The sequence below is a fragment of the Centrocercus urophasianus genome, unplaced genomic scaffold (assembly GCF_019232065.1).
Source record: "Centrocercus urophasianus isolate 14NV4802_14NV808 unplaced genomic scaffold, USGS_Curo_1.0 seq_21, whole genome shotgun sequence".
Taxonomy (NCBI): Eukaryota; Metazoa; Chordata; class Aves; order Galliformes; family Phasianidae; genus Centrocercus; species Centrocercus urophasianus.
The window spans coordinates 11,049,005-11,071,251 of NW_024884767.1; the positions used below are offsets into that span (position 1 = coordinate 11,049,005).

The window sequence follows — 22,247 nt, forward strand, 5'->3', positions numbered from 1 at the left end:
CAGCGTGGCGACCCACCCGTCTCCGTCCTTCTTCTCGGCGCTGGCCGGCACGCTGCCCCCCGCGCGGGCGGAGGGCCGTGGGCGGACCGGGTCGAGCCGTCGGCAGGGCGGGATGGAGGGAGGGAAAGAGAGAAGAGAGACGGAGGGAGGGGCTGTGCCCCGCCGCACATACCGCCCCTCGCCCGGCGCAGCGGCAGTGGGGACTCGGCGGCGGAGCGGCGGTACGCAGCGGCCGCTCGGACGGGGAGGGCGCCCGCGGACAGGTAGGCAGCGGCGGCCCGGCCATCCCGCAGGTGCGGTACGGAGCGGTGCGGGCGTTACGCTGGCCGAGGCGCGTCCCGCTGTGCCTCCGGTGCGCGGTGTCACGGCTGTGCGCGGGGAGCAGGCAGCACCTCGTGCGCTGCCGTTGTGGGGTGAGCCGGGTCGTGGCGGGGCTCGGGGACGGGTCCTGTCTCTCCCGTGCAGACTCTTCAGGGTGCGGTGAGAATCAGTGAGAACAACACACTTCTCAGAATTTGGGCACACACTTTATGTGAATGAAAGGGTGGTGTTTTGTTTTTAAAGGTTATTGTAGTTTTCGTGGAAAGTTTTTGACAATCCTGTACAGGGACTGGCATCTACTGAGAGACAGAGGTGTTTGTCTACATATGTAAATAAGCGTGACCTGCACATGGAAATGTGCACATCTGCTTAACAGCTTGACTTCGTTCCAGCGTATGCCTTTCAGCACGAGCTGCCCAGAAAAACTCTGTTGTGTGATGTTCTGTACATATTTTCTTTTGGCTGCATCCGTAGCAGTGTAAATATTTCCATTTTTTGTTTGTTTGCTTCAGCTAAGAAACGGAGTCAAACTAGAAATATAGGCACAAATCAATTAGGGAAAAAAATACCCACCCCAAAACAGCTGCTCTTCCTAGAATGAGCCGGGAGTGCAGCCTTATTTGTAATCTTACAAATTGCTTAAATGCTGCAGCCGATCGCTGAGTATTTTCCTGTAGTCAAAGCAGGATACTGTAATCCCAGTATCATTTAGAGCTCTGAAGTTTTTACTGGGTAGCAGCTTCTGATTGTACAGAATTTAAAGCCTCTGTTTTGGATATGCTATTAGTGCTGATGGGATTAGTACTTTCTCAGGTTTGTAACTGAGCTTTGGCAGCAGCAGTTTAGAAAGCAGATTAACATAATGACTCTACTTAGGAAAAGTGTTTTTATCCAGAAACTTAGAAGGAAAAAGAAATGTCTGAAGACTGACATTTCCCAGTAGATAAGTTGCAGGCCAATGCTGCAGAGCTTTGGATGCTCAGACTGAGCAGCATGTCCGATGGGAGACTGAAACTGAAATCTGGCTTCAAGCTCCAGTTTTCTTGTCAACACCCCTAAATGGCACTTGTGCCCAATAGCACAGTAACGGAGGAAGCATACATTACTATCTCTGTGTGTCCTTCTTGATATGCAGTGGGGTGAAACTGGCCAAACCAGAGTCAGAACTTAGGAGAATGGCAGACTGGATGGGTGAAAATCATCTGTATCTGTTGCCACTCTTCAGCCCTGCAGATGAAATACGGTAAACAAGAACTGATATGTCAGAAATGCCTGGGCACAATTGGGCAGGTGTGCTGGGGAGTTTTTCATAACCTGGACAAACAATGCAACTTAGGCCTTTATTCCAGTTTGTTTATTCATATAACTCATGTGCCTGCACAGCTTCAGAACACAGAACCTCATCTTCAACAATCTATTTAATTTTTCTTGCAAATGCAATTGCAGTCACCATATGTCCTTGTCACACGAAGAAATCTAAATACGGATCTTTCCCACTGGAGGTAGATCAGTTGCATCATGTTAATATTGATTATTAATAATGCTGTGGAGGCTCCTCAACTTTGCATTTGACTTCTTTGGATGATGTATTTGTTAGAGTGTAGTGTTATGGGTTTAAAGAGATCCCTGGTAGGAGATGAGCAGTTCACAGGGCTGGGAATGAGTTTCCCATGTCTTACTCACTAGTTCAAATCTCTATCTTGCATTTAAAAATAAAATAAAATAAAAAAATCCATCTGCTTGCTGCTCATGACCTGTGTGCAGTGAGTTGCAGTGAGTTGGTTACGTCTGTTTAATATCCTTGGAAGTCACCTACTAGAGTTGCACTTATTCTCCAGAGGCAAAGCTGTGTTCATCAGTTTTGACTCTCCAAAAGCAGCACCAGTATACTGAAGCCATGCTGCCTTTGCACTTGTGATGTGATGTTTTATCCCTCTGTGTCCCCTAAGCTTTGCCCTTAGCTGCTAAAGCTTCAGCATGTGTGGCTAACATGAGTGCCTGAAAGGCAACTTGGAGCTTGGGTTGTGTCCTCTGGTGCCCAGGGATCTCAGTTTTGAGTGAGCAGCCTCCTGCCTTGCAGACTAGCAGAGAAGTTTGGCTGATGAGCAGTCCACCAGCAGCCTTCATAACCATTTTTTCCACAAAAGGGTGAATTGTACTGTTTGGGAGCATGCACCTAGGAAAGTAAAGGCACTTCAGCAAGAGCAGTTAACTCAGCTATGCAAAGAGCACAGGAACCACACTGTACTTATTAATGTACTTAAGTTTGATTAACATCTAATGGAGTTTGGAGTATGTTTACTGCAGCTGGTGAAGGTCCCTTGAATTTCTATTCAGATTACTTGGCAGCAGTTGCACCATGTCTCCACCTACCTAGTTGTTGTCTAAGCACTTCTACTTCTCATTAGGGAAAGTAAGTGTCATTTGAGGAAGGAAAAAAATGGACAGATTATCTTCCTGTGTGCTACAATTTTAGCCAAGGTTAGGGTAGGTTGATTCTTATGTGGAAAATGCTGTGCCATGGATGTAATCCAATGTATTATTGTTATTATTATTAAAACCAGGATCTAGTACAGAACATTAAAAATCCAGTGTAAGTCTCTCTTTAGGTGTGGGGTGGCGAGGAGTAGTGATATTACAGTCAAGGTTCTCACACCCTTGTTCCCATTAAACAGAGCCTTGCTTGATGAATGATACCTATGCAACTGCATTCTAGTAAATAGAGGCTGTGTTACTGCATTATTTTTTCATCTATTACAACAATCTCTATCTTGCTATTCCAAATGTTTTCTTATGAAAAGGGAATGCATGATCTAAAGCCATCTGTCAGAAAAGTGGGAGGGATGTTCTGGGCAGAGATTGCCTTTACTAGAATAGCATTATTGATTGTGTCAGCATTCTTGTTAATTAACCCATTCAAACTGTCTGATCTTTAATTGATGTTTTGCTTCTGTAAGGATTTGTGGCTCATTCCTTTGGATGTACACATTAAGTTTATATTAAAATATGGACAGCTAGCTCTTAATGTCTTATCTGTGTTTTGTATCTGGTTGTCAGAGAAATTAACCCATAGTCAGCAACGAAGTACCAATTCTGAGCCCTTTTAAGACAAGACAGTGGAAGAATATAGATTGGGAACTAAAAAGTGTAATTTTAAATTTGACATTGACTTGTATGACCTCAGAGAATGGGTTGAATTTTTTCTTTTTCTGCTGCTGCGAAAGATCACTGCTTCTATGGCTAGCAGATTATTTTTGAAGATACAGAAATGCAAGCTTGAATATGAAGACCTAATATAAAATTATGTTTAAAGCAGAAAATGCCAGCACTGCTAACAGCTATGGGTTACATGGCTCTAGTAACTGTAGGAACTGTACAACAACACAAAAACAGTAGCAAAAGTGATCTTGCCTTTTACAGTCTAAAATCTAAGACAAAAGTCAATAGCAATGAAGGAAGGACAATGAAATCATGAAAACAGCTATCAGATTATTATTCACAAAAATAAACAAAATGTGGAAAGGGATTAAAGCTAGTTTTCTCAAGTAGCAGTTCCTTCTAAGTGGAGGTGACAGCTCAAAACTATCAATCTGAAAAAGACAGTGCATTAGCAATGAAGGCTGGTTCCATGGTCATGCCAAAGAAAGGGTCAACATTTTATGTAGTGCCAGAAATGATGGTTATGGGAAGAAGCCATGAGAGGCATGAGTTTTCAGAACAAGAAGCGATTGAGAAAGCATTTCAGTGAGCTGTACAATATTTTCCTATGTGGAAATGGGAAAACATTCATTGTAAAAGGTTTCTGAAGTTGTATGAAAAAGTATTAGTCAGATTTCTGATACACAAAGAAGAGGCTAACGTGGTCAGGTGGATGTCAGAATATATGAGATTTTTTGTGTAGATAGAAAGCTGTAATTTGGACATTTGCAGGAATCATCCAGAAAATTTATGCTCAGAAAATAAGTTCTGAGCATCAGAGTATTTCGTGATTTACTTATGTCGAAGATGATTCACCAGTTATTGGGGGCAGTAAGTAAAATAGCTGGAGACTGTATAATGGCTCAGGAGTTGTGACATTACAGAGATGCAGAAGATGTTGTCAGCCTGATCTGGAGAAGAAGACAAGCAGAGCTTTATGGTGCAGGTGAAGGTGTTGAGGCCTGTGACTGCAGGATCCAAACCTGACATACTGGTGTCTATCAAAGGCATTGCTGTTCTGGGAGGTTATGCTTGAAACAGCAAAGGAGAATGCTGAGAGGGAGGCCTACTCAAGGCATCTGAAGGAAGAAACATGAACAAGAGACGGATAAGATGGGTTTAGGGTGACTGACACATTTATAAGCAATAGCGGGGGAATATGGGAATATGAAACCCAGAGTTATCAGCGGTTATGTTGCTTTAAAGGACTGCAAAGGAAAGAAAAATGAACTGGACAGGAAACAGTAAGCAAGCTGGTAGTTTGTTGTTCCATGCATGCTCCCACATCTTTTGGAAAGAAGCCATTGCTTTTTAAAGTTTTGCATACACTGAAAGCATTATGCTATGAGTTATTGCTGTGCTCTGCTTATCGCCTTCAGGGGTAGATTCCATAAGCCCTCTTCAAAGTGAGTAGTACTATATTCTGTAACAGTATGAAACAATATGTGCAGCACAGAATTCTTCAAAGAAAGGAGGATGCAGTTCATAATATTTCGGTGTTAGCCCTGTGAGAAGATTTTGCATTAATGAAAACAAAAACATCTGTGTACAGTCTCAATGAATTCGGCATGTTCACGGCATCTTTTGAAGTTCCTTTTATACTGTAATCTTCCTTATCTATTTTTCAGGGAATCTAGAGGTTTTATATAACATGGAGAAACACCATCACCTAAGTTACTTGGAGTTATTTTATAGCATTATTTTGATATAATTTTTTCTTACGGGCATTTTTCAAAGGTACAGGAAAAAATATTCAAAGTGGAGATAGCTTTGACTGGGAGTTTTCTCTGTCTCTGGCAGTTATTTCAGACAAAACAGTCATCTAACAAAAGTGTTTAGGTAAACTCGTGATGAGATCCTTATCCATACTTTGCAGTGTCTCTGTGCAGTGTGATACTGTACTGGCTGTGCGATGCTGCAGTGCTAGCCCTGGGTATGGGAGCTATTTGAGAGCTTCTCAGTCCTGGCTCAGCCTGTATGCTGGGGCTTCACACGGGTAGACAGCATGTGCTTGAGGAAGGCATATGCTGCAATCTTGTTGTGATGTGCAGTTGAGACATGTTCATAATTCATATCTAAAGATCAGGGCTGCAGGGTCATCTGCCTTGTGTCACAGACGCAGCCAGGAACAATGAGGTTGTTAGCTGATGGAACAGAGGGAAGGAGTTTGCAGCTGTGACTGTGCACCTCTCCTAAACTGGATTTCAGAGGGATCCCACTGAAGGTATAATATGAGCTCACATACTGCAAAGGTGAACTAAATCAAACTTATTTCTATGTTTTCACTTTGTTGGCCTCATTCAGACCTTTTGCACTGTGACAGTCTGTTTTTTACTGACTGCTTGAGTCTGGTTTTGGTTCATGCATAATGATTTAGGTCACAGTTGTTTTTTGTTACTTGCCCTTTTCTTTAAGTGTAGAAGTTTTAGTTGATTTGGATGAGAGCTTTTGAATCCTTATTTTTAAAGTTTCAGAATTGCTAAACTGATTAACTGCAGGAGTGAAAGAGTCTTCATCACGAGGCTCTGCCAAAAAGAGACCCAAAGTGGACGTTTTGTGTGAAAGCATGCCTTGCAGTTTTAGCCTGGAGTGACAATAATTGTAACACAACACTGTTCATGTGACAGCTAGACAAAGAGGCCATTATGCATGGCTGGCTGGCATCAGATCCTCCCAAAGCCAATAGTCAAACTAAGCTTGGTAGCCCAGAGAATGTGAATATACTGGAAGCAGTTGCATGTTAAAAAGAAAAAGACATGTATGTGTGTGTGTATGTGTGTGCGCGACAAGGTCTGTTTAAACTGTACTACAAAATGACATAACTGGTTTGTGTATTGTTTGTTTGTTTGTTTGTTTGTTTTTTAAGTTGCTGTCAGGGATCAGAAAAAAAAAAAAAAGTGTAGAACTGAGAACAAGCATGGTGGGAATCAGAGAAAATCAAGAGCTCAAGCAGATCTTTCAGGTCCTTTGCCCTGTGCTACAAAGTTGCTTACTACAGTGTGCTTTTGAGCATGCATAATTAAGTTTTAGTTTCCTCTGAAGCGTTTGAAAAATTTTGTACTGCTCTAGTCTGTATCAACACATACATGTTGTGGTTGCTAGATGTTATGCATAAAATAATGCTCACGTGTGTTTGTGGGAAGCATTTGTCTGGTGACTTAAAAATCCTCTTGAAAGTATTCAAGACCAGCGGTAAGAATCAGAATAGTTGATAAACGAAGAAATGCCCTTGACAACTTGTGAGCTGCAACAGTCTTGGCCTCAGAGGCAGCATACTTGCCTCAGCCATTGTAAATCTACTTAAAAAATACGATACAGCAGCTGGAGTGGAAAGCTCTTCAATTAGAAATGTATTTGTTTAAAAACAACTGTTCTGCCTGTAGAGCCCTGAGGGCTGGATTGTCTTCTCCAGCACGCAGAATGTTGCACCTGATGCCAGCCAGAGTGGCTGGGATGATGCCTTGCAGAGGTACTTCTGCCTCATTCTCCATGTACTGCCATATGTCACCATTTTGTTTTGAGTTCTGATTGAGAACTCTATTAATAAACTGGTCTTGGATGCTTGCTCTTAGGCATTCATCTTGAGGGAAATGTGATTTATGGAGTGGTCTCTGCCTGTTTGTTGGTGTGTTGGTGCTAGTATAAAACCAAAGCACTATGAGTTCAATATTTTTAATTTCCTGAAACTTTCAAATAGGTGTTTCTCATTTATGACTAATAAAATTTTGGAATACAGAAATTCAGGATACAAAGAAATTCTGTGTTCTTCTGTTTTGTTTTTCTTGGACTGACATATCATTTCTATGTTGTTTCCACTTTCCTAGTGAATATTTCATTTCAGAAAAGCTTTTGAAGTGCTAAGAGAAACAGAAACCATTTTTTGCAACTTGTAACGGAGTTGCATCAAATAATACATCTTATTTATTTAGTGGTCTGTCATTAGGTTTTTCTGTAGAGGATTTTTTATCTATTCAGTTGGGAGAGGCTATTAGCAAAACTACTTACACCTGTATTAAGAGTTTTGTGTCAGCAGAAGTAAACTGAAAACTTTTAGGCTGTATTTTGTGTGAGGCACAAATGATAAATCAAAAAACATGACTTATTGATAGCTGTATTTTAATGAATAACTGCCTGGGGAACTGATGATTTTGTTGCTTGCATTTACACCAATGAACATCCATCCAGCGTGTGCTCACCCCACTCACCCTGTGCACTCCATACCAATGACTGTCAGGAGTTCTTGCAGGATCTGTGTAAAGTCAGCACTTTTGCTCACAGATTACTTTTTCTCCAAGCTCCTTGTGATTGAGGATCAAAATTAGAGAGCTTAATGATTTACTCTGAATTTTGTATGTCAGTAAAAATCCCAGCTAATTTTGACCTGTTGCTTGGATGTTTTCTGGTGGTTGCTGCTTCTTTCTTTAAACTAAAGCGTGCATGAAGGATACTGAACAGTCTCATTGCTCCTGGTGAAATGCCGGGAAATGTTTGTTTGAGGGAGCAAAGTTGGCATACTTAGACTCCTGATCAGCTTCTTCCTCCAATATTTATGTTAGGCATTTTAGTAAATCTTTTTAATAGAAAAACATATAGTGAGAATACAGCCCAGCTGTGTTCAAGAGAATCCAAGTTGCTGGTCTAAGATGTCCTTCCCATTGATAATAGACGGCTTCTGGAATGAGTGATCTCTGAGTGAGTCAAGTGAATAAATGTTTTTTGAGAGTAAGGCTGTGTTAGACAAGATACATTTATGTTTTTTTTTTTTCTTCATTTTTTCCCCCTTTTGAACAGTCCTCAAGAAAAAAGATCAGTTCTTCACAATTTTTTAAAAGGTTTTTAAGAGTGTGCCAGCCTGTGTAAGAGCCTGGCCTTCCTTCTCTCCTGGAAGCACTATGGAAATGATGCTTGTGATGTCTGCCTGTGCCGCCACTAAAGGATATAGGCCAATCTATTATATTGCAGTGCATTTTAATTATACATATAATTACTTTTTTTGTGCATAAAAGTCTCTTCAATTATAACATCACTGCTGATGTCTTAAGAGTGCATATCACATGAAACAGGAAATCGTCCTTTAGAAAAAGGATGGCAAAGAATGCAGCCTCTTTGAGTGTGAAATCTGTCTTCTCACATGGCCTTTCTTCTTAGTGAGAGGAAATTGTTTCCAAATACTAACATTTGGATTTGTGCAAATGAACTCATGTCCAAAGTATGTTTTTGTGTTTAGATCACATCAGCCTATACTGTGTTTATTTCTGAGGCCGCGTAAGACAAAGACATTTGAGTATGTATATTAAAATGAATATGGCATAATGCTAAAATGGGGCTGTATGATTCTTGCCTGTCACATACAGTATCTCTGTCTCCCACAGCATAAACTGCTATGATTCTGCTAAGAGCTGTCAGGTTCTAATAATCCTTGTGGTATTTTCTGTTGCACTGGAAGTCTCTAAATTACTGTACTTGGTGACTATTGTTTCATTTATATATATATTTTATATATAAAATTACATAATATATATAAAATACAAATTTGTTCTTAATATAAACTAATATATATAATATGTAAATAAATCAAACTTTTAGTACATCAAGCTATTCTCTTAAGCATGTATATGTACTTTTCCTTGTCATAGTTTAAACAAGATCACCAGTGATAAAAATGAAGAAATGAAAAAGCAAACAGATAAGAGGGCATTATCAGTCTCTTCAGAGATGACTTATTATTATGATCATTGTTGTCATAGTGGATTCCAGTTAGTGAAATGATTGTTCCAAGTACCAATTAAGAAATAGTTTCTTCTGCCACGATGAAGCCCTTGGCACCTGTGGCCAGATAGATGCTGCTGCTGCTTTGTGCCTGGGGTTGCCTCCTGGCATGGACTGAAGGAAAGAAAAACTCTACAGTTTCCCAGTGCTGTGTTTACGAGCAGAACTAGAAGCCAAAATCCAGCCCCCTTGGCCTGATCAGCCTGTACAGAGTTCTCCACAGAGCTGGGAGTGGATGGTCTGCACAGGCACTGCACCGATCAGTGACACCCAGTCTGCAGGGCCTTGCTTGCACTGGGCCTGGCACCATTGGCAGCCCTCCCTCATTGCCTCCACAATCAAGAGAAGTCTGAGAAAAATCAATTCAGTCCTCTCTGCCCCTATGCCCTCGCCATGGGCAGCACCGGGGGCTGTTGGTACGCTGCTCCCCAGAGTCCAGAGCTCCCTTTCACCAGTGGCTCTTCCTGCCACGCCATGGCACTGCCCAGGCCCATGGTGTGTGAGGGTGGGTGACCCGAGCAAACCCTGCGGGGAGACAGAAGCCCCGTTGTCTGCTTGCAGAGCAGTTGCTCAGAAGCTGGTGTACAGCTGTGGCCAGGCTTGTTTGGAAGTGAAGAGTAACTCGATCTTTTAATCTTTTTCTTTTTTTTTCCTTTTTCCTCCAGACTGGTATCGTAAATAACAACTGTTACTGAAGGGTGTCTGCCAGAGAGTCTGAAGTGCGCATTTAAAACTGAGGAGTAGATGTCATGAAAAATTATGCTATCTGCTAACATATGTGTTTTAAATTTTGTTTTCCCTTCTTCTCAAATAAAAGGCCTGAGAGCAGAAGCTGAGGGCCTGATGTTCCCACTTGCATTGGATAAAGTCATTGCTCAAGTGAAATCAGTGGAGGCAGGGCTAGCTGAGGTGAGGTGTGCAAACACATCCTCCTGCTTTGCTCAGGTAATGCGCTGTTGGGTATGAGAGCATATGGAGGTCCAGCGCTGCCTCTACACCCAAGACAACTAGTCTCTTAACAGATTATTAACTTTTCTTTTAGGGAAAAGATGAATTGACAAGTCAGTGATGCACTGCTGAGAACACATAGCATCATTAATGCCCCCTGTGATTCAGAGTCTCTTTGGATCTAGAGCACTAGGTATTGTAAATGTTATTCTACAGCTATGCTGTGGAGTTTCACACTTTAAGACACAAGGTAGCTGTGAACAGAACTGCATTTCACTTGTTCTGGGCAAGCTCCCTAAACTGTGAACTCACAAAAAATGCACTTTAAATTACTGAGTAAAAAGATTGGTTCAGTAAGTGTTATAAAGCAAACCAAAATCATAGCAAGGGGCATAGTTCTTCATTGTAAGTACTCCTGTTGCTGTCTGTAGAATTTTCCATCTCTATAACCCACTTCAGAGAGTTCTGCAAGTTTAATGCACTTTTAAGATGTGCTCCGTTCTTTCTTGATGCTTGTTTACATCTATTTGCATTATGTATGTATAACAACAGCCAGGAGTTGGACCTCAAAGGATGCAGTGATTGCATCCTAGGTAGCAAGTGAGTATCAGAAATGCAGTGATTTCAACAAACATCCCAATTTGGTGTCCTTGCTACCACTAAGATATAGTAAATTTTTTTTTTTGTCTTTGGAGATTGTCAAGCTTTCTATGCAAACCCCACCCTTTTTATAAGTTGACTTCTATTTTGACAGTGAATCAACTTCAGCAAATAGTTTTTTGTTTGATTTGGTTTGCTAAAGTAGTATGGGATGCAGGGAGGAAATGCCCTTTCTCCTGTGGCAGTGGTAGAAGATGTAATTGATTGAAGATGTGGATTTCTGCCTCTTGTTATTTGGTAGAATTTTTTTGGAATGAAGTAGAAGTCCACTGCAGTCACTCCAAAAATGTTTACTGGCATTCAGAAGTATCTCTGGAGGCTGCATCTTAAGATGTACTTGAAGCTTCCTCTTCCTCTCCTGTGATAGTCTCTTACTAGACTTCCAAAAATTACCTTGCCTTCTGTTGTATTGCTTATCTCCAGAGAAATACCTAAGATTTAGTACATGAATCTTTTTTTCTTAGGCATGTATGTGTGTTTTTCTTCATGATAGCTTACAAAAGGAATACCAGTGGGAAAAATAAACGAAAAAAGAGGCAGATAAGAAGGCATTATCTGCTTCTACTGACATGATCCAAATTTATAAAAAAAAAAAAAAAAAAAAAAAAAAAAAAAAAAAAAAAAAAAAAAAACCAAAACTGGCATGAGACTCCATATGGGAATTACTTTGTGAAAGTCTAAGACCCCAAAATCTGTCTTTTATGATTATAACAAAGCTACAGCTAAGGCAAGCTTAATGTGGCAAAATAGTGAACTGGAAGCATTGAATCCTAGGGGTACACTGACAACATGGATTAGGAAGCCCTTCTATTTTCCACTCTGCTGTTGATTTTGTGAAAATTATGAAATTAAATACAAAATCTAGACAGGAGTCTAAATACATATATAATGTGGCTCTTGGTAGTAGCCTTATGAACAAAAAGCCTTGCAGTACTTGAAAAAAAATGTTCTAGCTCTTGGAGAGAGTTGTGCCGGAAAAAGTATGGTATGTGAGATAATTTATTGACATATTCCTAGAAGTGAATGTGCTTAAGTAAATGAAATCCTATCTTCTGCTAAATTTAAGAGGTTAAGGGAGATAGCACTTCTATTGAGCGCTATTTGCAAGAGTCACATAAGAGCAAAGAGACTCCCAAGGTAGGGAACCACTCAGGAACTTGCTAGAGCATCTTATAATCTGGATCAGCCTTGAGCTTCTGAGAGCACAACAAAGACCTTCAGATAGTGAGAGAACATCTGCCCTGGCTCATCTCACAAGGCAGGGAATACTCTTTCCAAAAACTGGTCACTCCTGCAGGGAGTGAATCTGAGTATCTCAGTCTGCTCTCCAGAGAGAAGAAAGATTTATTATGGATTAGTTCCCAAGGCAGCTGATAGATTGGTTTGAACGAAGTGCCTATCTTTTGCCCCAGCTCACGGTAGACAGCTTTGCTTTAGCTTTCAACAAAAGGGCATCCTTCTGCCTTTGAGGAGTGGATGCAATAGATACCAGTAGAGTTTTCATTGCTCTTCCATCCATTTCTACCTTTCTTCTCAGTCTCTAGAATGGCACAGAAAAATCAGTAAGGAAGGTCAAATAATTCTTTTCTCCTTTATGTATGAAATTGAATAAAAGAAGTAATTTCAAGCAATTTGACAGGTGGTTTGTCCATCTTCCTTGCTAACAACAGCAACATCTATTTCTGTGCACTTAGTAAAAGGGAATAAAGTTGAAAAAGAGCAGTTAGTCGAGGGAGGATGCCTTAGTAAGCTGAGAGTCATTTTGCTATTACATCAGGACTGTTAGATTCGAACCACATAGATTTTAGATCCAATACGAGTTCAGCTTGTAGTAAAAATAGTGCAATATGCTCCAGCTGCATATGGATTTTTCACCAGGTATAATTATACATGAATCTGAGTCTTCAGCCATCAAAAGTCAGCTGTCAGCATCATGCAGTATACTTCCATCAGCTTCCTCCCAGCACTGGGGTGTCTCCTCTCATTGCTTGCACTTAGATTAGCTTTGGTTTTCCCCTCCTGTGAAGTTGTAGGCTGGTTTGCTACTCCTGTACAATGCACTTGGCTAAGCTTTGAGCTGTTGGGCTGATCAGGATCTCAGAGGGAGCAAGTAGTTTCATGACTTAGTTCACATGTCACCCCTAAGTTCTACACTCATCGAAGGAGAGTGTCCATGTCATCTCTGTTCTACTCAGAAGCTCTTTGACTATGACTGACTGCCCAATCCCTCTGCAAATTCTACACTGGATTTTACTGCTCTCTCAGCTGGCTGCTCATCTGTTAGCAAACTTGAAAGCCTATGTACTACTGAATGTGAAATTTTGACCTGTCTGGTTCTATGGATTGTTTATATCTCATTAATTAATGAGAGGTGACATATTCCTGCACTCAGGTGACCATCACATTTCTTTCATTGTGAATGCATTGTATTTCCATTAAAAAAAAAAAAAAAAAGCACAACTCTCCTTTTTTTTTTTTTCCTGATGAATGTCTGAACCAAAGCCAATGTTCCTGTAATTTTAACTGAGCAGCAGTAGAAGATGTAACAGAGATGCTGCTAACACCACTTGGGCTATTACTTATAACTCTACTTACAAAGTTTGCTTGTTTTCTGGCATAATCTCTGATACATTCGCTCTAGTCAATCACAGTAAAGTGCCTAATAACAGATGTGGCAATTAAGCTGAAGAATTCCGTCTCTCTTTTAATTTTTATTACAGAGAATAACAAAGTACCTCATTAAACCCACCACCATAGAGGTTTTCTGAATTTGGCATACAAATGTCTGCAAAAATAAGATCTCTGAATAGGATGCCTTGTCACTAAAGGTGCTGTATCAGAGTATGCTATCAACAGGCCATTTTTGTAATGACAAATATGTGCTCATGAGACTGTTGTCCTTTTGAAACCCATACTGTAAAGAGGTACAGATTTAAAGAATGCAACATGTGTCCTAAAGGATAACAATCTGAGGGATTTAGGAGCTTGTGCTCAAGTTAATAAAAATGCAGTCTTGATTCTTCTAGCTTCAAATTACACTGCTTTTGGCTGGAATTAGCAGCAGACATTTTTAGGAAAGTTTCAGATAACCTGGAACCAAAGTAAATTAACATATTTTAATAGGAAAAATTATCTTGAAAAAAATAATAATTAAAATTAAAAAGGTCTTCTTTTGATTGTTAGAGCGTCTAAGGCAGTTGCCTTCATTAGTTTATTTTAATGATGAACCAGGCACTCTTTTTAAAGAAGAGTCTGGTTCATCATTAAAATAAATGAATTTAAAAATTTAATGATTTGGGATGTCTTCAAAGTTGAGGTGAGAGAAAACTGAAATTGATATAAATCACTACTGGAAAGTTGGATATGAAATGACTCATTATCAAAGACTTTTTAATGCATAAGGTGCACAGCTGTTTACTTGGTCATTCAAGGAAAGAACGTGTTTTGTTACTACCAGTCACTAGTGTTGGTAGCAGTTTTATTTCTTCAAGGTGGTATTTCTTCTTCAATAAACAGCACCTTGCTTTTCAGCTTCAGTTATGTGGCTAGAAGTATAGTGAATCTATGCTACTCTGTGCGCATTTACCTTTGTGTATACATAGGCACCCACATGCATATATGTGTGCACACACTCAAACTTACAGAAGAGAGATCCCTCTTGTGCCCTCAGGCAACTGTCAAGCTGAATTTCTCTCCAGGAATATCTTTTCTTCTCTTTTGACAAATTGCGAGACTAAGCACTAAAGCTACGTAACTGTAAACATGTTTTTTTAAGTTTGCAATGCTTTTTTTATTTGTTAGTTTTAAGAATAAAGTATTGAGTTTAGGTATCTTAAATGTCCAGCTGTTCCATAACTGCTTGCTTATATGTCTGCAGGTATAACAGGCCACAGATGGGACACCGATCCAGGTTATGTAATGTCAGGGAGCAGTGGAAATCAAATAAGCTAGTAAGAAAAGGACAGAGATTATTTAAATAAGAAGGCTCACAAATACAAACACTGTTTTCATAACCGCAGATACTCATAGGCTTTATCAATGGTATACAGAGTAAAATTAAGTCATACCCAGGCTCTCCTGGAGCAGAAGCAATGAAGTAGAGCAACCAACCACCACTATAAATAGACATAATGTGATCACTTGACAGCATCTCATTAGGGACTTCATATGTAGTATTTTAGTTATAGTGGAGGAGAATAAGTAAGAAATGAGACGACTAGTCAGGAAAATGGGTCTGGTCTTGCATATATTGGTTTATAGATTCAGTTCCAATTATTCTATCCAGTAGCAACTCCAAAAGAGCTCCCATAGTTGATCCTAACATGTTTCTCACTGTGTAAAATGGCCTCAGCAGGTTATCCTGTAGTGTCACTGAAAGCTCTTTAGGGCAGGATTGCCATTGACTTCAGAAGAATGTGATTTGCTCCTTTAACTGTGGTTTTATTAAATAGAATTATTTAGGCTCTTTTGGTTTGCACTATAGTCCTCAGTTTTCCCCTTTGAGTAAGAATGGAGGAATGCTATATCCATTCTAACTATTAAAAAGCCAAAATAAAAGGTAGAAGAAATGAATGAATGAAATGTGAGCTAAGACACTTACGGATTCCCCATTCTTCTCTCTGGGTGCTTTGGGTTTGCTTTGTTGTGAGAAGGGAGGTCTTATGCAGTGAATCATAGGCGCTTCGAACTGGATTGCTGAAAGTGGAAGACAAAACCTAGTAAATAATGCATTGAAATGTTTCAGTGCTACATAGACTGTTAAAATGAGATGGCAACTTTTTTTGTGGTTTGTTTTTTCTTTGAAAATTAAAGACTGTCCTGTGGTAGTTTGTCCAAAGTGCTTTGTTGAGAATTTACAGGAATGAAACGTTCAGTCTAAATCATGAAACAGAAGCTATCTGAAATAACAGTTTTATTTGCTGTTGAATGTTACATAAAAATGACATTTCAAAGATAAATGTATTGAAGCAGTGTTAGCAGCAAATTTGTTCACAAATTACAAAATTTATTAGCAACAAGAATATGAGTATGTTTTTACATGTGATGTTCATAAAGAAAGAGTCCAGTGAAAAGCTGTCTGAAGGGGAACTGCAGACTGAAGATTTTTGTCAGTGTTGACAGAGGCTGTGTCTGGGAAGGAAAAGAATCTAATGTATGTGGAAGTGTATGTGGAAAAAGAGAACGTGCATGTAATTGGGGAAGGAAAAAACAGAGGAGGTCTTTGAAGAGAGCTGAAACAAGGAAGCAAAAGGCTTTTATAGAAGGCAGACACATTTGAAATAGATCCTAAATGAATAGGAAGCCAAAGGAATTGTCTGGGTCCTGTGGTTGTACTCTTTTATGCACTAGCAAAATGTTGGATACAGTGTCTGGAAGGCTGGTGCTTGAGATAATAGGAAAATAAAGTGCACAAAAGCTACGGTCAAGAGAGGGTAAAACTGTGAATGAGAATTTCCGCATAAGTGGAACCAGGGAATTGGTGTATTTAGGCAACCACAGGATTGTTCCAGGCAACTTGTCAGCAACCACAAAGTTTTCACAGTTGCATCCATGAATATAATATCCTTGGGGAAAAAAAAAAAAAAGATATCAGATGTCTGGTGATGTTATCTTATTAGGGGACTATGTTAAACATTCAGTAAAGATTTCTTACCAAGTTATTCTGTTAAAACAGAGCTTTCATACATGCCAGTGACATCTAGCTTGAGAAATAATTTTCTCTAAACACATGCATCTTAGCTCTCTAGCCTTCATCTGTACAATTAAAGACTGATGGTCCAGTAAGGACTACATTATTTGATTAAAAATAGGAAAAGGGAGTGAAGAAGTCTGGATATGGTTTCTAGATCAAGTTCTGGACTGTATCACTTGTCTTAAAAAGTATAGTATTTACTTTCATTACTACTATCCATCAACAGCTATCCTGGGAAGGATGCCCAGTGCTGACAGGTGCCATCTACGTACTGGTGCATCTCTGCATAGCCCCACGCCTGCTGACCCTTTCAGGCTTGTGCCTGGTGCCTGTCCCCAGACCACAACGGTTCCCTGTGCTGGTGGCCTTGTCCCAGCCGGGGGGAAGGAAGCAGCCAGATCCTGGCTCTTGCACATTCCTGTGTCCTGCTGCTGTTTATTTCCAAAATGTGGCTGGTGGCTTTCCCCAGGAGCAGCTGGCCAGCCCTGGGGCCATCAGCAGCTGTGGAGAGGGAATGGAAAAGGAGGACAATCTGAACCTCTTTGCAGACCACAGCTGCAATAGCTTGCACAGAAACAGTAATGTCTGAATATCCACACAAACCTTAGCAGAAAGGTATGGCAATTGAAGTTGGTCTTTCTAAAGCCAGGCTTTTGCATGCTCTTCACTGCACATGGACTACTCTTGGTCCTGAGTTCTTCCATGGTAAAAAGCCATAGGTTGTGATTACCTAAAATTTTGAGCCTGAGATAATGCTACTATCCAGTATGGACACAGGCTGTTAACATTTTTCAGTGATCTATTTACCAAACTGGTCAAGTATAAATTATTCTCAGAAGTAATTTCCTTTTCTTTGTCCTTACTCATCCCACATGTAGCTTCTTTAACCATCTCTTACTCTTGTTACATTATTTGGCTTGGGATAAAAGAATATTAAACATCTTGAGGAACTTGTGTTTCTTTTTTTTTTTTTTTTTTTTTTAATAAGAGCTGAATGTTAAAACAATAAATCATTCTTCAGTGATACCCAGACTACAAACAGATATGAAGTACACCTTCTTGACATCATTTTATATAGTCCACCTAATGTTTCTTGTGTAAAAAATTTATATCAGGATTTATGTTCTAGCCACTGTTCATCTTCTGAAGTTGCACTTTTCAGATACTTTGTCTTTGATTCTAGACAGCCTTAATAAAGACAACTGTCTTTATTGCGTATTTTTTCATCTAGTTGGAAAAGACCTGGACAGCACTTTTAGCTGAAAGATTTATTTGCTAACAGTTCATCTGTGCAGCTTCCTGTGTGAATAATCTTCAGATGTTCTCCATATGCCATTCACACATGTGCAACAGGTAACCTTAACGATCATGACCTTGCATGTTCAGGATCTGCATTTGTTATCTTCTTGAAAATAATGTAAAATCTTTTAATGTCAGCAATGCTCTGGTTTAGTGCAAAATGACATACAGTGAAAGGACCCCATGCCTGTGATGTTTGGCAGCCTGCCCCAGAGGAATAATAATGAGTCCATCTGCAAAGGATCTGGCATGCCGGCATTTGTTCTTTTCCATGCCTCCTTCCCCATGCAAACTTGACTTCCACTGAACTTTCTTTTCCTCTTAACACTGGTAGGTGAGAGAAGGGGATTGATAAATGGATATGTCATCCTTGCCAGTTTAGTGCCTGTGGTCATTTTGACTGTATAGTAAAAATGCTGCATAACTGTAAGTGAATTTGATGGTCCAAAGAAAGCCTTTTTTTTTTTTTTAAGAATCCAGAAACTTCAATTTGATCTTCTACAGTAAGAATATGTCTTGAACAGGATACTGACGAGTGACATGCAGGAACGTACTGAGTCGTATAAAATGCAGTTCACTATAGTGATGGAATAGCTCTCTTTTGTTTGTAAGCAGGTGAATGAGCAGGAAATGCTTCAGTTTCCAGTTGTCTGGGACTCTGTTGCAACACTGGGCAGCATAGCTAATATAGAGCTGAAAGTTGAGAATTTCTGATTCTTCCAATCTGTGAAATTACCTTCTTTTGTTCCTTTTAATTCCAGTTCAACAATTTCATTGTATCATGGTATAATAGAATGGCTTGGGGCCTCAAAAACCACCCAGCCCCAACGCAGCTCAGCTGCCCAGGGCCCCATCCCACCTGGCCAGGGATGGGGCACCACAGCTTCTCTGGGCAGCTGTGCCAGGGCCTCACTGCCCTCTGAATAAAGAAGTTCCTTCTAACACCTGATGTAAATCTCCTCTCTTTTAGTTTAAAACCATTCTCCCTTGTCCTGTCTCTGTCAGGGAAAACAAGTCTGTCTCCTTCCTGTTCGTAAGCAATGAGGTCTCCCCAGAACCTTCTCTTCTCTAGACTGAACAAGCTCAGCTCTCTCAACATTTCTGATAATCTTCATGGCCCCCTCTGGACCCACTCCAACAGTTCCACATCTTTCCTGTGCTGGTGGCTCCAAAGCTGGACACAGTACTGCAGATGGGCTCTCACAAGGGCAGAGTAGAGGGAGACAATCCCCCCCCTCTCCCTGCTGCCACTCCTTTTTTAAGTGCAAATCAGGATACTGTTGGTCTTCTGAGCTGCAAGCACATACTGCTGGCTCATGTCCAGCTTTTCATCCACCGGAACCCTCTCATTCTTCTCCACTCCCTACGTATTCTTTTCACTGTCTGTATGCACACCTGGGATTGCCCTCACCTAAGTGCAGCCCCTGGCATTTGTCCTTGTTGAATCTCATTAGGCTCTCATGGTCCCACTTCACAAGCTTGTGCGTGTCCCCTGGATCCCTTCATTCCATCAGCTGTACCTCTCAGCTTGGTGTCAACTTGCTGCAGTCGAGACTGCACTCAACCCAGTCATCCAGGTTGTTTATAAAGATGTTAAAGAGTACCAATCCCAATACAAGTTCCTGGTGGACACCAATTGTAACTGGCCTCCACTTGGACACAGAGCCTCTAATAATTTGATAGACAATTCTGAAACAATATGTAGTGTGACACTGGTCAGCCACTCCAGCCCTCGAAAGTTTTCATGCTTAAGAAAGTGCCTGTTCCAAAATGTAGTTTAAAAGATGCTTTCCGTTATTTAAGATCATATTATTCCACTTTTTTTTTCTTTTCTTTAAAGAATGAGTAGTTCAGTGATGCAGCCTATGAATTATTTCATTAGTTAAAGTGTACTGACACCATAGATTCCAAAACAGATATTTCCAGAACTTACAGACTAATAATGCCTGGCTCCTTTTAGATCTGCAGGTTGTCAAATGGGTACTCTGGAACTTGGTCTCTGTTAATTTCAATTTAAATGAGCAATAGATTTGAAATTTTTGAGGCACTAAGCCAATTCATATAGACAGACATTACTATTACGTAAGTTCCTTTCTTTCTTAGAAGCAACTGATAATTAAAAAGAAACAGAAAAATAAAGGAAAAACAGTGATTCATTAATTATTTTTTTCCTCCATAGTATAGTCCTTGAAAAAAGAAGGGAAATGCTTCTGAAAAAGACCTGTTCCAGCATATTCAGCCTTTTATTTGATTATTTCTCAGGTATCAGTCTGAAGTCATTTTTTCATTTAACTGCTCATGGTCTGTCTCAGAAAAGCTTTGAACTCTTCAAAATTTTCATTTCTTTTCACTTTGAATCTTAAATGTACTAACTGAGGTTTGAGACTCCATCGGAGGTATAGCTGTCCTTAAATGTCTTATGGAAACCCTCTTCTTCATTGATAGAATACTGTGGGATATTGCTAATTGCCTTGTAGGCAATTGGCATAAATGAATGCCATCCCGAGGGACTTCTGCTGTGAAAGGTCTTGCAGAAGAATAAATGAGTTGAAGTTGAAACCTGGAGGGACCGTTGCTTTGGTGTAGTAGGATGTGAAATCAGAAAATGAATATCTTCTCTTGTGGAGTGAGGTTAGTGATTGGATTACTGCATTTTATGGCTACTTATACATTCAGCATATTCAGCAAGCAAGTCAAGTTGTTAGGATATTGTTGAAGTGGTCTGTCGGAACAATTTGTCTGTGCATTAACATTTTAAAGAAGCACAAGAGTGTTATCTTTTTTAACCTGCACCAAGAAAGGGCCTTGTCATCTCTGATGGTCAGGTTCTGAAAGAGCCATTCAGTTTAGGCCATTTTGAGTTATCGTTTAGCAAACTGCCCAAATTTCACATGTTCTGTCAAGAAAAATCTCAGCTTTGAAGATGAATGGTAGTTTGGTCTCTTCTGTGCTCCCCTAACCAGCAATGATGTCTTTGGAGTGACATATTTTGAGCATTCAAGAAGAGATGGTCACTTGTGGTGAGATGGTGTGATTGTTGTGTTTGTTTTTTTTTTTTTTTTTTAAAGTTTTTCCAGACATCTAGGGTTTATGTGATAATGCTGCTATTCAAGGTTAGTTTGTATTTATTTTATGAGTGAGATTTCATGTGACATTATCCAACTGATTTCCAAAGGAGAACTGCTTTCTGCTCTTCCGTCTATTAATTTTCTAATGCAATCAATGAAAGCAATCAGATTTTCTTCATAGAATTTAACATGGGACTAATCATTATTGACAAGATTAGGTCAGGCTCAGATTTTGCTTCACTTGACATCAGCTGTGTAAGAGATGATTTTATAAACAAATTGTGGATCTGGTAGAGGATCTGAACCTTGGGAGTGAGAACAGCATGAAGGTATCAGAACACTAAGCAGGAACTAAAGGACCAAAAAATTCACCAGAAGATCTTTACAGAATGTCTTTACCTCATCTGGGGCTGTAATTTCCACATGCTGGTAGCAGTCTGTTATGGGCCCCTTCCTTTTTCACGGCCTTGAGATCGTAAGGACAGAGCTATCAGCAACAGAATCTTTAATAGTGACTATGCAGTTCACAAATTCAGTCAGAGTTCATCTGTGACGGACAGAATGAAGATTTTTTAAAATAGGATTTACTGCACATAGAGGATAATGCAGTTTAAGTGCAATTTAAACAACCCATTGAACTGCAGCCCAGAGAACACCGTTTGACAGACCATGCTGTGACACTGCAAAAAGACAGAACTATGTGTTGTAAAATTTTCCAGATATCACAACAGAGTATAGAAAGAGCTTAATATCCTGAAGTTCATCCTCTAATTAAATTGCATATTCCTGCTGCATTTTTTATATTGCAGTGTAAAAATGCTTTTGCAAAACTAATGAGAAAGCTACATCAGCATTTCCCTCAGTCTTGGGTGCATTATGTCATTTTAGCAACTGTATCATCGTATTCTTTGTTGCCAGTGCAGTTCTAATCCTGCTTGATTCACCAGCAAGGTTTGATTTTGCTGACCATAAAAAAATTTGTTGACAGCCTTGAACAAGCTTCACTTTTTGCTTTGCATTACTTTATCTTCCCCTTCTCCCCCAGTTCCACTCATTTACCTTTTGTGCAGACCAGTCTAAGGGATAGCTGTGTCTCTGTGTCATGCTTGTAGCCCTGCTTGAAGCAGGCAGAGAAACTCATTTGAAATCACATCTCAGTATTCAGTAGTCAGAGAAAATAGAAAATAGAAAATTTTTCTTTTCTTTTCTTTTCTTTTCTTTTCTTTTCTTTTCTTTTCTTTTCTTTTCTTTTCTTTTCTTTTCTTTTCTTTTCTTTTCTTTTCTTTTCTTTT

At 39.9% G+C, this 22,247-nt stretch overlaps 1 protein-coding gene across 1 annotated transcript in view; it reads left to right on the forward strand.

Annotated features, from left to right (window-relative positions):
* The first annotated feature begins 220 nt into the window (after window positions 1-220).
* MEGF10 (multiple EGF like domains 10) overlaps window positions 221-22,247 on the forward strand; it is a 99,828-nt gene continuing 77,801 nt past the window's right edge. The window contains exon 1 of the mRNA XM_042823088.1: window positions 221-263. The gene's annotated coding sequence lies outside the window, so the exon portion shown is untranslated. The remainder of the gene's footprint in view (window positions 264-22,247) is intronic.